At 39.1% G+C, this 16,300-nt stretch overlaps 1 protein-coding gene across 2 annotated transcripts in view; it reads left to right on the top strand.

Moving 5' to 3' along the window:
* Positions 1-8,661: 8,661 nt before the first annotated feature.
* LOC129186644 (protein kinase C delta type-like) overlaps positions 8,662-16,300 on the top strand; it is a 20,283-nt gene continuing 12,644 nt past the window's right edge. The window contains exons 1-2 of one of the 2 annotated variants that reach the window (XM_054785096.1): positions 8,662-8,830; positions 9,308-9,380. The gene's annotated coding sequence lies outside the window, so the exon portion shown is untranslated. The remainder of the gene's footprint in view (positions 8,831-9,307; positions 9,381-16,300) is intronic. The other variant, XM_054785095.1, reaches the window with a different exon arrangement.

Consider the following 16,300-nt stretch of genomic DNA (forward strand, 5'->3'; position numbering starts at 1 on the left):
TGTGTGTCTCACCAAACATGACAGTAAACACTACTGACTCTTAGTGACCAATGTAGAATACTACGTTTCATCAACGTCTTTGAATGCGTCCTTTGATTGCCTTATATTTGTATTTTAGTTCATTTAGCCATTTTTATCTTTGAAAATGCTTAACTTGGGCAAAAACTATGCAACATTTGCTTACATATGCATTTTTTTTACTAATAATAGGCCATATTCAACCACGAAACAGCATGATTTATTAATGAAGGCCGAGGGACGAATGTGTTATCAAAAAATTTTGAAATGATTACCAGTTTAGGGTGAAGGACATGTGCTTTCTGCGGAAAAAACATCTGTGAGTTTGCGGGCCCATGGATGCTAAATCACAAATGTGGCTGGATACACTGTCATACAAAGTGTGACGTTTGTTGATAAACACGAACCTGTCAAGGACTGACATTATCTTGGTCCTTGTAAATGCATTCTTGAAATAATTTGTCGTCACTTATCCTGTGAACACTGTAGGTAAGAGAATGCAGAATTTTTTCTGACATCACCTTGCATGAGTCAAGTGTCATGCCGATTAACAGATATTGTCACTTGCTGGTCTGTAAAAAGTACCGCACATCATCATTATGTAAGACATATTTTCAGTGTGTCTGTACATCTGTTAAACACACAAAAACATTTATTTCTCAAGGCCATCTTAAAAGTGACTTTATTGTAACATATTACTCTCACTCTTACTCTTAATACATTTCATTTGCCTAAGTATACATTTCGGCATTGTCAGTAGTACAGACTGTAATCAATGCAGGCTTCTTATTCCACACCACAGCTATACTGCTGGGTAATACAACCCAGCTTTGATAAGTTAATTAGCTATACCAAAGAGTCCAAACATCTAATCTAGGCAGCACTGAACCGAGGCAGTGAAAGCTGGTATGAATGTTTAAAGATGTAGAACGAGCACAAACCATTTTGCATCATCTGCAATATTAATGACAGAGAATTAACCGGAGTCATCTTGATGTATACAATTATTACTGCATATATAAAAGTATTTTGTCCGCTCTTTGGTTTGGCAAAACAGGCTTTTATCATTAATAATGATTAAAGGCTGTCTAGATAACACATAATTGAGACGGGGCATGCAAAGACGGCAACTGGATACACAGGGACCAAGAGTGAGTGATCGTTTTCAATTGGATAAAGATAGCATGTCAGTCAGGAAGTAGGCAGAGCAAGTCAAGTCCATTTTATTTCTATAGAGCCGTAGAGCCGTAGATGTCAGCATGTCTCAAACTACTCATGAGCAAGCCTTTGTGACCGAAGCAAGGAAAAAATCCGTAATGAGCCTCAGGTAGAACTGAGATCAGAGAGAGATCAGGAAGACTGGGGTTGCTCGCTCTAATTACACAATCCCACGAGTGTCTCTGACCAGCAACATGATTTGAAATAGGATCTGTCCATTTTCAATCCCCACATTATTAGTTGTCATGTTGGAGCATTAACAAAGCTGCACAGCTATTTGTGTGTTTTCACTTGCAAAACATTATAACAATCCCAAATTTCTTGTTGCTAGTTGAAAAACTAGGCCATGTTTTTGTGAGCTCTAGGCCGCTATCTGAAATCTATTAAGTCTGTAAATACCAGAGGTTTGGACTCGAGTCAGATTAAAGTCACATTTTTGATGACTTTGCACCTGACTTGACAAAATCGTCAAAGACTTGCAACTCAGCTCGGATTTTGACACCAATGACTCACTATTTGACTTTAGTCTGATGACTTGAAAATATATTGGGATTTTCAGTGAATGTGGTGAGTAAAATGTGTCCCCTTCAACGTACTGAACTAATATGATTACATTTCTGTGCAGTCTAAATCCTGAATGCTGTGTCAGCATTCTTTTTCTTGTCACACTGGTCTTCTTTTATTTAAAACATTTAACAATTCAATATGCATTCATTGTATTTGTCAAATTTAATCGATCGTTACATTGTTAAAATGGCATTTTATTTTAGAGACACTAAACAGTGCATATCGAAGGACTTCAAGCCTATGACTTCGGATTTGACTCTTGAGACTTGTCTTGAGACTTGAGATTAAAGACTTCAGACTTACTTGAGACTTGCAAAACACTGAATTGTTCTCGCCTCTGCTAAATACTCTTAAGACTCTCTAACTGCTCTGAAATGATGCTGCCTGAGTACTGACTAGAAGTACAAGAAGAGATCACAGTTCTCCAGTATTAGTGTCACTGCACTGGCTGTCTATAAAATGCAGAAATTAATTTAAAATGCTATTCTTCCGGTCCAGTTGGGGTTCCCAGAACCTCCAAAAGTAGAATTGGAGGGAGAGCCTTCAGCTATCAGGATCCTCCACCAGGTTGGGCCAAGTGGCGGAAATCTTCTCCAAAATTCAAAATTCTCAAAAAGGATGGTTTTACATCTTAAAACTTTGCTTTTGATGAAACCAGTAACTAGCATCAGTACAGTAGTCATGCTTCCTTACTGCCTTATTATTACTGTTGCTGATACATACTGTAAATATATTGTGTTATATTAGTGGTTGAAAAACATGGTCGCTAACATCTCTGAAGGGGCACGGGCGAGACTTAGCAACAATTGCCTGTAAGTCATTGACCATTTACATATCTAATGATTATAAAACTTTGAGAATCTAAAAAAATGACTTGACACCACTGCTGTTGGCTGGTGACCTATCCAGGGTGTACCCTGCCTCTCGCCCGAAGTCAGCTGGGATAGACTTCAGCATACCACCGCGACCCTAATGAGGATAAGCGGGAGAGAAAATGGATGGATGGACTTGGCACTATGGAACCAGATAATGAAAAGCAAGTTAACTAAACCAAGTTCAAATGACTTAACTACCTCAGCTCAAATCACTCCTGTTCAAAACAGGGAAGCAATAAGTAAATCTAAAACTGGAGATGACATTAACCCCCTGGGTGTCAGTGGGTCAGAATTCCAATACACTGGTCCTGTGTTGGACGGCTTGAGTGCTGTTTGGATAAAGAGGTCACTCTATTAATGTTTTACTGAAGTTAGCCAATCAGCATTCATCCCGTGAGGTGAAAGGGACCATTCTTCCTCGTCTGAGTAGTCCACATGTAGTAGTCCACAGGTAATAGAGTACCAGTGTGGTTAGAAAGTTTCCAAATCCTGTTGCAGAGCGGCGCTGCAGGCACATCTGTCAAGTCTTGCTTCCAAAATAAGCGTTTGTTCTCCTCAAATGCTTCAGTTCTTAAGAACATGAACATTAAAGGGTTCATGTGGACTGGAAACATTTCAAACATTGTGTGTCGTCTGCTGTGTTGGATTATTGGGACAATAAGTGTCACTTTTTGGCAAAATGACATCCATAGGTAGGCTACATGGTATAATTGATTGACAGCAAAGTCAGGTAATCAGTGGAAACCCAAAATTGAATTGGATTCAAAATCATACTAAAAATGCACTCCTGGGGGATCTCCTCCCACACCTGGACCAAGGCATCAGTCGGCTGTTGCCCTCCTATGCCCCCCTACCTGTCTGCTGTGTCCTGGTATCTTCTCCACACTGTGCTTACTGTGTCTTATACTGTATGTACGACATCTTTTGAGAAGCTGCATTACTTGAGCATCTTCTATGGGCTGCAGAAACCACCTCATGCTACCAAAGTTAAAAACTACTCAGGAATCAAGCAGAGAAGATGAGGAGAGGGAAGTGGTCTCAATTATTTGTTAATAGGGCTTGTCTCTCCTTTTCTCCTTTTTTCTGGCCTATTGGCACAAGAAATTGATTCATAATTGTTATTGCTTCCTAAGTGGACAGGCTGATATGCCCTTTATTTCATCATGAAGTAGTGTTTTTATTAGCGGAAAATGTCCTTCCCTTCATTTGCGATGATTTTTTTCCTGATACCCTCTGCTGCTCTGTGCTCCCTGCAGTATGCCCACTGACAGTATGTGTTGGGTTGATAAGACAAAAATGCTGACTATTCAGTTTTTCTGTCCTCATACAGCAAGGGTGTCTAAACTTTTTCCGCTGAGGGCCACATACAGAAAAAAATAAAGACGTTCTGATATGGGCTTAAAGTTTCTAATCATATTCTTGTATTGTAAAAACAAGCTGCCCCAGACCACACTTTGGACACCACCGTCATACAGTCGATGGGCGTCTGTCTGGGCCGACAAATACAAAAGCGTTTGTTCCTCTTGCTATTTATACTGCACTGTAAAACAGCGGGGAAATGTTTTGTCTCCTGAGCTCTCTGGGTTGTCCGATTTGACGTGAACAAACTGGTTAAGCATCAACCTGGAATTACCGAAGTCACAACAGGTTATTTTGTTTCGCGCATACGGAAAATCTGACAAGCATACATTCCTTGCTTTAGACCGGGGTTGTCCAAACTTAAGGCCACATAATGAAAAATGAAAGGAAGTAAATCAACATATGCAGATATGAGATATACGACCTCATATATATTTCGAGAAAAGACTGACTCAGCTTTGTGATATAGGTGAAAAACCGTATTATTAGTATGAACTTCAGTCTTTGCTCTTTTTTTTCCCATTTATGCAGTTGTTTTTTTTTCAAAATATTTCAACTTTCTTCTTTAATAATATTTGTACATTTTCTTTGTCTAATATTTTGACTTTATTCCCATAATATTTTTACTTTATTCCCCATAATATTGTACCTTTTTCCGAACCAAATTTTTTTTAAATGACAAGATTATTTCTATTTTGTTTTCTCTGTTTCTCACAATATTACGACTTAAATTAAAAAAAACAAATATCTTTTTTATTTAATATTTCAGCTTTGTGCTACTAAAATGACATTTTTCCTCATAATTTTACAAGTTTATTCTTGCAAAATGGTGACTTTTTTATCGGCAGAACACAACTTTTTCTCTTAATATTTTGACTTTATTCTCGTAAAACTGCAGCTATTTTTCCATTTCCGTTGTCGTTTAATGTTCCAACTATTTCAACTTTCTTCTTTGAAATATTCTTCCGGTAATCATGACATTTTTCCATTCATATTTTTGACTTTATTCTTATAGGACGCCACACGCCTGGACAAACTGGTGAGGAATGCAGGCTTTGTCATTACCACTGAGCTGGATCACCCTGATATCTGTGGCCGAGCAAAGGACACTGAGGAGTTTCCTGTACGGTACTGTACGGTTCTGTCCCTTCCTGATACATTCTTTTTGTACAACTTCTGTACATGGCAGAGCTTCGAGTTGTACAGGGTAAACAGAACAGGGGCGAACACAGTTCCCTGCGGTGCTCCCATGCGGTTCCCCAGTCGCACGTACCGAAGTCTGCCAGTCAGGTAGTCTGTAATCCATGCCATTAGGTGTGATCCTACTCCCATCCGTGTCTGCTTGTCCCTGAGGACCTGAGGCTGGGTGGTGTTAAAGGAGCTGGACAAGAAAAAAATGTAATCCTCACAGCACCACTGCCTCTGTCCAGGTGAGCGAGAGATTGGTGGAGCAAGAAGATGATTGAGGGTCGAGGTTGAGTGTGTGATGGGTCTGTGGCCTCAGTTGAGAGAGCAGCAGCCGTTCCATGGTCTTCATCACATGTGACGTCAGGGCTATCGGCCTGAAGTCATTCAGCTCACCAGGATGTGGTCTCTTTGGAGCATTGCAGGAATAATAAATTTAAACACTTAAAACAAAAAAAAACTAGAGAAGCAGAGAGAGCAGACCTCCACCAAGCACCATAGTTCCCCCCATATTGTGATTCATACCAAAATAATAATCCTACATTTGTTTTATCAGCCTTTCATATTTTCTAGAACCTGTTGGAAACGTGTCCTGTATTTTTTTTTCAAGTGCTCTGACCATTTATTTTGGAGTTACATGCACAAATAGCTAAAATGGTTCTATCTCGCAATGTTAAAGAACCCTTTAAAAAAAATTGTTCCAAATTGAATCAGAAAAATAAGAAAATAGAATAAGAAAAAAGAAATAACTTCAAATTCAAGTGAAAAATGATATATATTAAAGTAAGGCTAAAATAATCTTATTAAAATAATCTTTTTTGTGTAATATTTCAACTTTATACTACTCAAATGACGTTATTGTTCCTCATAATAGTATGACTTGTTATTCTCGTCAGTTACAACTTTTTCTTGTTAGATTACAACTTTAATATTTATGTATTTATTTAATATTTTGACCTTTTTCTTGTAAAAGTACTGCTATTTTTTTCTATTGTTGTTGTTTTAGTTTTCTTGTTAAATTATATTTTGACAATGTGCCGCAGGCCGATAAAAAAAACAGCCCCGGGCCACAAATCCCCCTGCTTTAGACTGTGTTGACGCTGTGAGAAGATGTTAAAAAACACCTTGCTTGAACATGTCCGGCTTTCTTTTGTGTAATTGCTTTGTGTCATGAGGGTACAAGAAAGAATGGGTCAAGTCCGAGTTGGAGTGAATGCTATTCAGGGTCACCACAGACACTTTCAGAGAAGTAGGAAGAGAGAAGTGAGAAGTGATACAAATGTGCCTTAGTTTGAAATGTCTTTTCCAAGGACACATGCTTGAAAATGTTTTCTATGGGGTAAAAACTGCATGTGTTGAAGTCATGGAACACACTTTTATTGTTGATGATGCGTTCAGCAATCACACTGGATAAACAGGTAACACAGTAAAAGTACATTCAGATGTAAGGGTTAGTGATTAATCATGACATTGGACTGTTTCCAATTGGTGATGAGTCGCTTCATGGCGTGACGCCGTAACCTCTGTCAGCATTTCACCTCAGTTATCTTCTCTATACGTCATTGTTGTGCTCTTTCCTGTGCTATAAATAGCCCTTTAGGTGCTGAGACAGACCGTCTAAATTTACTGTTCCATTCCCTCTTATAGTTGGACAGTTTTGGTGGGTGCAGAATGATGACTCAGCACCATGTGGACCGCTTGGCTTTGTGCTAGAGTGGAAGAGAGTGGAAGTGATCTGGGTGGGGCCAGTGTGGAAATGTATGGCTGTCTGGATCATGGATAAAACACATATAATATACTGCTTATGTCTTCACTTCCGGGTTTTGGCAATTTTGTCAGTGTCACTATATCTTACAAAGGGGAAATTGTGTGGTGGACATTAACGAAGTTCTGTGTGCTACTCTCACTTCTTTTTTTCAATTGACAGCACTAATAAATTAGAGGATATGAAAGGGTCGTGTGGTGTTTTATATGTTTCAATATAAAAAGAATCGTTGTGCAGTGTTATCCCAAAGAGGTGCTCAGAGCAAAGTCACAAAAATGAGCACAGCCCTCACTTTTCAGCAACCATTTTAATTACAGGGACAATATTAACTGATACTTTAGAGTATTTCTTGTCCAGCCTGTATAGCAGTATAGATTTACCATCCACTGGAAATGACTCACCATTATTTTCCACTCTAAATAACTGGTAACACAAGTGAGTACCAAGATAATCATGGCGAGCCAACAGCCAAGCATTCTGGGGTAGCATCATGGTCTGGGGGCTGCATGAGTGCTGGGGAGCTGGCGCTTCATTGAGGGAAACATGAATTCCGACACGTACTGTGACACTGTGAAGCACAGCAAGATCCCCTTACTTCATAAGTTGGGCCTCATGACAGTTGTCCTTTTAAATGTTGTCGGGCCGAAAAAACAAAATAGAAATATACTTTCCGAAAAATCGACTGATGATTAAACACTTGTTAATAGATCACAGCATATCAATGATATTAGCAATTCTCAGATACAGCATGTATCTGTAATTTCTCTTGGAGATGAATAAAGTATCAATCTTTGATTAAAATATGCCTCCAAGCATTTTGTTTTTCAATACAAAATACAAATACTCGACAGAATAGCAATTAGTGGAGCACAGGCCTCTTCAAGGCCAACCAGAAAAAGGAAAATAAATTAGTTTGTGCATTTGTTTATGAGTCAACCGGCTACTTCCTGGTTTATGGACGATGATGTAAAGAATTACAGTAACTGGCTTCATCAAGGCACAGTGACTCCGATGACCATAGGTGGAAAGTAAGGCATGACATCGTTCTAAATATCTGTAGTATCGACACCAGTGGCAGTATCAGTATCAGATTATTAATGATCGATATTTACAGTTTCTTCTGGGCATCCCGCTCGTGTCTTTAAAGATGGACATCCCTCAGGTCCGGCTCCGCTGGAGGTCATGGCAAGAGTCTGTTTTGTACCGTTAACTTGCAGCATTTGTCTCATGCAGTTGTTTGTGTGTGTTTTTGACATATTTTCTTTTGCATTTGGTTTTTATCTTGGTGTCTATGGTGTTTGTGCACGTCAGTTGTGCAAAATGAATAAACAAAAACTACTTTGCAAACACAGAACTGATCCAACAGAAGAAAAAAAAACACACAATGTCATAAAAGGAAATGAGGGAATATTTTCTGTTGGCCAAAACTATATTTTTTCTTATTAAGAAATTAAAGACAAAATCATAAAATTTCGATTAAAAACTATGACATTAGTATACTATCACAACAATGGCCCTTGTATTTACTTTGGTATCTGATCGATACCACAAACTTGCAGTATCGCCCACACCAGTAGGCTTTTGTTTGCTGGTGCCATGCGCGTGTTCATGGGGAAGTCACCTGTGTGACGTCACATGTTTGACTGCGAGACAACTCTCTCAGCCACCGTGTCGGTGTGTTTAGTAGCGGTGGTAGCAAGAGGACGAGACAACGCACCGCCTCGGTCATACTGTACAGTAACTCACCGCAGAAGATTTACAAGTCGGCGACGCCGCCCGGGAAAAAGTGTGCTGTCGTAGGGGAAAAACTCGACGCTCACAAGACACTTTTTCGGCCGACGCGGTAAGTCATAATTTGTTGTGAAACTTATTCTGGGCAAACTGAGGTCGGCGTGTGACAGTTGGGTCAATATATTTATTCACAGAAATAAGAGGGTCACGGGACTTCGCTTTTTGTTTTATTCCACTTGGCAGTTGAGTGATACACTGCCACAAATCCCAGTGCTAGTAGTAGTCGTAGTAGTAGTAGTAGTAGTAGTAGCAGCTTCGGACCGGCTAAAAAGAAAGGCTTCCGTCTCTAAATACCTCCTCCGTGCAGTCCATACAGAAGTTCTACTTTCCTTGTTAATTCATGTTTGTATCGAAATCAGCACTTTCAGGCATTAAAACAACCTAACTCCTTATAAATACCTTTGACGCCAGCTCGTAGCCAATGGCAACCTAGTCGGTGAAGCGAGCTAACTTTTAGCATGATTAGCTTTTAATATGAAACATTACAATGTTGTCAAATGGAGGTTTTATTTAAAAGAATATTTTCCAGGGAGGACAGTAACCATGATTTCCATGGAGCAGCAGGTTGCTGGTGCTCTGGCTTGACAGAAAGCTATAGAAATGTAATGTATCCACACATCCTTTTCACTTTCAATTTAAGCATGAATCAGTGACACTGTGGATTTAGTCTATTGACACATGTGACCTGTATTTATATCCACAAACACTTCATGTTCTAATCCATAGCATCTTTCAGCCTTTAGAGCAGGGGTCACCAACGTTTTTTCTCGTGAGAGCTACTTTTAGAAAATGAAAATGGCCACAAGCTACTCATTTTTGTAGAAATGATTTTCATACCTTATTTCAACCCAAACAAATCAAATATGCTTGTTTTACCAAAACATTCACAAAATGCTGGTATCCACAACTCACACTTTATGTTTCAGAATACATTTCTTTCTAGTGTTCTCACATTATTAACTGAAAACCTGAATGAAAAGCAGGCCTGCGGGCACCTCATGTGGTCGTGGGGGGCTACCTGGTGCCCGCGGGCACTGTGTTGGTGACCCCTGAGAGAATAATGTCTTACCTTCTTGTGGCAGTAAACCTTTCAGATTTTTTATTCTTTTAATGTAATAATTCAATATTAGAAAATTGCAACTTGAACATGTTGAGCACCAACCGGGAACGTGAGTCATCAACCGAGGACCCCCGTATCAGTAATTGAAATATACAGAAGGGATAGGATTAAATCAGATTTTGTGCTTTTGGAATTGTGCAAGTCTAATCATATTATGTTCCTTAACGGGATAGCTTGGATCCGTGACGAGGAACGTAGTTCCGCTTAGTTGCTGGGGCCATTTAAGTAAAGAGTTTGGCTTCTCAAAACAATAAACGTTCAAAAGAGTAATACACTTGCATCACAAAAATGCCTCTTCAAAAAAATCCAACCTCACAAAACCGCCATATCCCAGCTCACTGTCGCCTGTGCATTCATGTGTCTGTGACGAAGACGTTGCATCTTCTTCCGCTGCGGAACACATACGTAAACAAGATGGCCACGGCGGAAGAAGAGTGGCATTACCGCGATCGTGTTCATCACATATACATGAATGCACAGGCTACAGCGCGCAGGGGTACGGCAGGAGACAAATATAACGCAGAGCGTTTTGTGAGGTCAAATTTTTTTGAGGAGGCAGTTTTGTGATACAAATGTATTACTTTTTTGAAAGCATATTGTTTTGAGAAGCCAAACTCTTTACTCAAATGGCCCCAGCAACTAAGCGGAACTACATTCCTAGTCACGGATCTCCAACCAAACCTGGACTCACAGGACCCATTTGGGGCACCCGGGACCCATTACAATTGTCATTACCATGATGAATTCAATCTCTTAAATTTCTACCCATCTGTGCAAGTCTTCCTAAAGTCACACAGTGCCAAACAATCGTGCTTTGACAGCATTCTCTTTGCTTCTGGAAGCAGCAGTCTTTTTGTGAGTGCATGTAATACTATCTGCGTGCAGGTAGTGCTGTGTCAATATTAGCTATTGGCATCACGAGCAGCTTGGAGGACGCTCCCTGGACATCTGCTTAGTAAGAAGTTACCCATTTGGAACCTTAAGATGATTTTGCCCTTTGAAATAATAAGTCTACCCTGCCAACCTGGATTAGGATTCAATGTTAAAGTGGGAAACACCCTGCTGTGAGAAGTGCAGAAATGAACACCACTGTTAATGCACATGCAGAGAAAACACACACACACACACAAACATACACTGAGTGGAAGGATTCATGTTATGCTGGTATAGCAGGTTTGACACCCTGTCGAAGAGTTGAGCACAAGAGTCACAAAAGATAATCTCCCCGGAAATGGAAATAACAGTAAGGTGTGTGCATTTGTCATTCAAACTGGTATTTATCACCTATTTGTAATTAGTAGTAACAGTATTTATTTCTGCTTTTGGAGCTCTGCTGGTCCCTGTTGATCAAATGTCTTGTGACCCAGTCTGCCACTGACTTGTGTGTGTGTGTATGTATGTGTGTGTGTATGTGAGTGTGCGGCCCGAGGCAAGGAGAACAAGTGTTAGACATTAATCTTGCTTAGTTAACCAAGGGAGGGCTTTGATTCTGACCAGCGGCTCTGCTGAATTTCATTAAAAGCTGCTTTGTTCAAGGTTATTAGAGTTTGCTGACAGGATGCTGTGACTGTAGTAATATTGCGTGCCACTGTGCTACAGCAAAAAATGGCAGATTGAAGACACTTAGTTTTCACTTTCATTTTCAGTTATAGAGTCAAGGAACACATTCAATGAACCTTAGAAACTTTTTTTTTACTTCAATGACTTTTAAAAAATATTTTAATGATTAGCATTTTATTTATCATATTGTTATACTAGTACAATATACTATGCTTTTCTTGTATTATTTAAATATAACATCATTCTTTCTTAATTTACTAAGAGAGAATGATGTTATATTTAAATAATACAAGAAAAGCATAGTATATTATATATATATTGTTATATCTTGTCATCATTACCTTTTATTCTCTGATTGGCTGAAAGAGATTCTGTGCTCCTACTGCTTTATAGTGAGGTGTGTAGCATCCATTTCAACTTACGTTAACCCTCTATCAGAGGTGTGGACTTGAGTCACGTAACGTGAACTCGAGTGAGACTTGTGTCACAATTTTGATGACTATGGACTTTGACCTCAATGACTCGGACTTTAGTCTGATGTCTTAAAAATACTTGAGATTTTCAGTGAGTGTGTTGAGTAAAATGCGTCCCCATTGAAAAAAAATTCAACTGAAGTGACCATTCTTATATCATTTCCAGCAAGACAACTAATTTCCCCACAGGATCTGCCGCAGTGAATGCATCTGTAAATGTCCAATCAGATTTAAGAACGAACGGGGGTGTGGCTTACATTTCTGTGCGTGCCAGACTACTGGAGAGTGGTAGAAAGTTATTCGCATGCACACGCGCTCTGAATATGTCTTGAACATCTTCAGAAGTTCATTTGTTGTTGTACTGGTTTGTACTGATTCAATCTTGAATGCTATGTCAGCACTCTTTTTCTGTGACTTGTTAAAAAAAAGAAACAATCCTAACTACATTAATTGTATTTGTCAAATGTAATTGTTAAATTAATTGTTAACATTTTATTTGGTGAACACCAAACGGTGCTTATGACTTGTAAAATTTCAAGCCCATGATTGGCACTTGACTTGACGTGACTTGGACTTGCACGTTTTTACTTGAGACTTGACTCGAGATTTGGGATTAAAGACTTGAGACTTACAGTACTTGAGACTTGCAAAACGCTGACTTTCTCCCACCTCTGCCTTCTACTGTATGGTTCCGTTTTTTCATTTCTGATCGACTACCGATATCCATCCACTATCAGCACGAATCATTCATACTGTTATTACTTATTTTGTAGTGTGGAATGTTGGAAAAGGTTTGATCAAGTGATATTACACAAACAGACAATAATAGTCAACAACAATAGGTATGAGAAAAACAGATCCATTTACCTCTTTAAACATCTGGGACAGGGGTCGGCAACCCTTGGCATCAAAAGAACGATTTTGCCTCCTCTTCCAGTAAAGAAAAATGGTCTGGAGCCGCAAAACATGACACAGCTTATAAACCCTTTAAAAGTTTTGATCTCTTTTAAAGTTGACCTGTTACAACAACAGAATTCAACTAACTGAAGTGCAGCGTGCATGTAGGACTACTTTGAAATTATTTAATGGAGCTTGGAGCCTTCATCCACTTCTTGAAAGTATGTTTGCTCTGCTCAACCTTCCGTAGTAGTTCTGAAATCGCTCCCTTACGCCTATCAATTGGGTACTTTTCAGAAAAAGCTGAATGCTTGTTTTGAAAATATCTTTCAACGTTATATTTTCTGTTGTTTGCTAATTTCTCTACACATATCAAGCACACAGCATCATTGGCAGTGGAAGCAAAGCAAAATATATCCATTCAGAATTAAAGTCTATTTTCTTCCGATATTTTTCTTTTTAGGGACGTATTCATGGTTATGTATAGCTTACCGTGGGGGGGGTAACACACTGTCAAGATGCTTTTTTTGTGTCTCACTGGCTGAAGAAACTTCCCCCTTCCCTTGCTCATCCAATCAGCAGTCAGAAAGCAGTGTAGATGCATTCATAGACTGGCGGCGAGTCGGATATTTCAAACTCTTTTTGAAAACACATATTTCCTCTTCTTCAGTGTTAAAAAAAACAACCAAATCACATAGCTTGCCGTGGGAGCCGCAACAAGGAGGCTGAAGATCTGCATGCGGCTCCGTAGCCGCCGGTTGCTGACCTCTGATCTGGGGTATAGTTTTATCCATATCCGGCCACAACTGGATAGACTGGGGCGGAGGCTGGAATCGACTGCTTGTATTGGAGTACAAATATCGCAGACCTTAGATGCAGTCCAATATAGTCCAATATCGGCCCAATATCCGATATCAATATCAGATCGGGACACCGCTACTGACAGTATTATCTTCACTGTGCGTTTTTACTCATGTTTCACAAAAAATTTTTTTTTTTTTTGCACAAGGGAAAATACCCAATAAAGCTGGAAAAGTATTGTAGTTAAAGTATATTTGGCAGCATCACATTTCACCACGATTTCAAATAAATTCCTGCAAGTTGATTACTTCTAAACACCCACCAGGTTATTATTAATTTTTGGAACGGGAATGACTTATCCATCACTGCCTCATTATGATTGTTTGTCAATTGGTGCAGCTCCATCATGAAGTCAGTTTGCACACATTTTCCTTGTCTGGCAAGTGGCAAAACCACACCAGCACATCAGAAGCCACATCAGCTAACTGGCATCAAGCTATTGCTGTTTTAGATACTTCCACCTTTGCCCTTACTACTATGATACGCTAAAATGGCAAAGAGGCTTATTGGTGCGTATTAGAGCGGAATGTTAATCTCCTATAGTAGGAGAAGCACACGTGTGATGTATAACATTCGTAAGAGTACTAAATACTATGTTTATGCCTTGTACTTTTTGTAATTCTTTTGCAGGGTAGACATTTCTTACGAGGGTTTGCTCACCCTAATAATCTGCTTCAGCTTTTCAGCGCTTGTTGACTTGATTACAGTACACAACTTATACAAACACTGTAATTCTTGTTTCGGTAAAGAATGTTGCATATGTCATACTCTGCGTGCAATGGTCCCTTTCAGACGTGCAAATGAGCACCGAACATTGCGAAGTTCCCCAACCTGTTCCACCAGTTTGCTGACTGCTTATGCCAAATTTTTCACCAGTTGAATGCATACCCAACATTTTTCCTACATCAGCTGTCATGACCATGAAAACTGCCTGTCTCACATTCATGGAGTGGAATTTATGTTTTAAGTTATGCCTACAGGGGTGTTATTGGCACGTAGCACATTGTAGAAGTCAAATTGAACAAACCAAATAAAAAAACAAGCAAAGAAATATGGATAAAAGGCACAATGTATAGAGAAAACCCTGAAATCTGAAGTGCTGATAGTAATAACTAATAATAACATAAAGCTTTGTCTTAAAAAAATTTTTTTTAGCCTTTTTACAAAATTTTAAAACTTAAAAATATCAAATTGACCCTCATATCCTTTTGTTTTTTATTTTTTTAGTGTTGTTTTTTAGTTTGGACGGCTGGCATTATGGTCAGTGTATTTGCGGGGTCTTGAGTGGTCTTAAAATATCTGAATTCCAGTAATTTGAATATAAGGCCTTAAAATGTCTACAATTGTCTTAAAATTTCAAAAAATCTATGAAATACAAATTTGAAAGGTCTTGGAAATGTGTACACATTACTTCTATTTAAAACAAATGCATAAACTTCGGTCTCACTTACAAATGTTTAGATTTTTGAGGACAGTATAACATAACTAGAACTAAAGTAGCTGTGCAGCCCAGTCAGAATTCATTGAGCACAACCAGCTGGTGTACGCACTGCAGCGTGTTTTTAGTATTCTGATGTGAAAGAGCTGTGAATAAATTCATATGTAATTCACTGCAAGTAACTCCACGCCTCCTATTTTCCTTCTTGTCTTTTGTACTTTTTTTTGGCGGTGTGGATGCAAAATGGGTCTTTAATTGTATGTATTATGGTCTTAAAAAAGTCTTCAAAAGTGTTAAATTTGACTGGTTGAAATTAGCAGAGACCCTGTATGATGGTATGACATAATATGCATTAGTACTTGTGGCTCCAGGAGCGCACATACACACACACACACACACACCATGCACGATTTACAAGCAAAGGTCTGTTATTAAGTTTTCTTAGGTCTAGGGTCCACCAGCCCAGCTTCCAGAATGTAAACTGGAAAGCTTCCCCCCCCTCTGTCTAGCTCTTTTCCCGTCCCGCCCCTTCACCATTTGTATGTGCTCACTTTTTCCAGCTCCTTTGGAGACATAAAGCACGTATTTATGTTTGCTAGAATTGAGAGTTATAATTATTCTATTACATTTCTGTAATAAAGTTGGTTAAACTGCGATGTGCATGTGTATGTGTGTGTGTGTGTGTGTGTAAATGTGGTGACTGTTGTGGGAGCTCTGATAGTTTCTCACGCATCTTGACTTCACTCAGAAACAGTTTAGGTCTGAGCAGAAGCGAAGGGTTAGTCAACACGACAACAACAGAGGTGTGTGTCACTCTTAGTAAGTATATCATCTGTTCTTGAGAGTCTGCAACAAAGACTATTCTGTAATCTGTTAATGTACTGTAGATGCCTTCTTTTGTGTGCAGCGGAGCTTGTAAATCCTCACAAAGCTGGGGGGTTTCCATCACGCAAAGAAGGCTTGATTTTCAAGTTTTTCAAGATTTAAAGATTACGTTTTTATTCTCTTGTTGTTATCTACACATTGAGAAAACATCATCATGGTCTACATTAAACTTCTCTTTGAAAACATTTGCTTAAAACTGGCCTATAATGGTTTGCGGATGTGTTCTACAGCCTTTCGTATTATTGACATCGCAGCATAGCATGTAACGTGTCACATTCATTGGAATAT

Source organism: Dunckerocampus dactyliophorus, chromosome 8 (genome assembly GCF_027744805.1).
Source record: "Dunckerocampus dactyliophorus isolate RoL2022-P2 chromosome 8, RoL_Ddac_1.1, whole genome shotgun sequence".
Classification (NCBI taxonomy): domain Eukaryota; kingdom Metazoa; phylum Chordata; class Actinopteri; order Syngnathiformes; family Syngnathidae; genus Dunckerocampus; species Dunckerocampus dactyliophorus.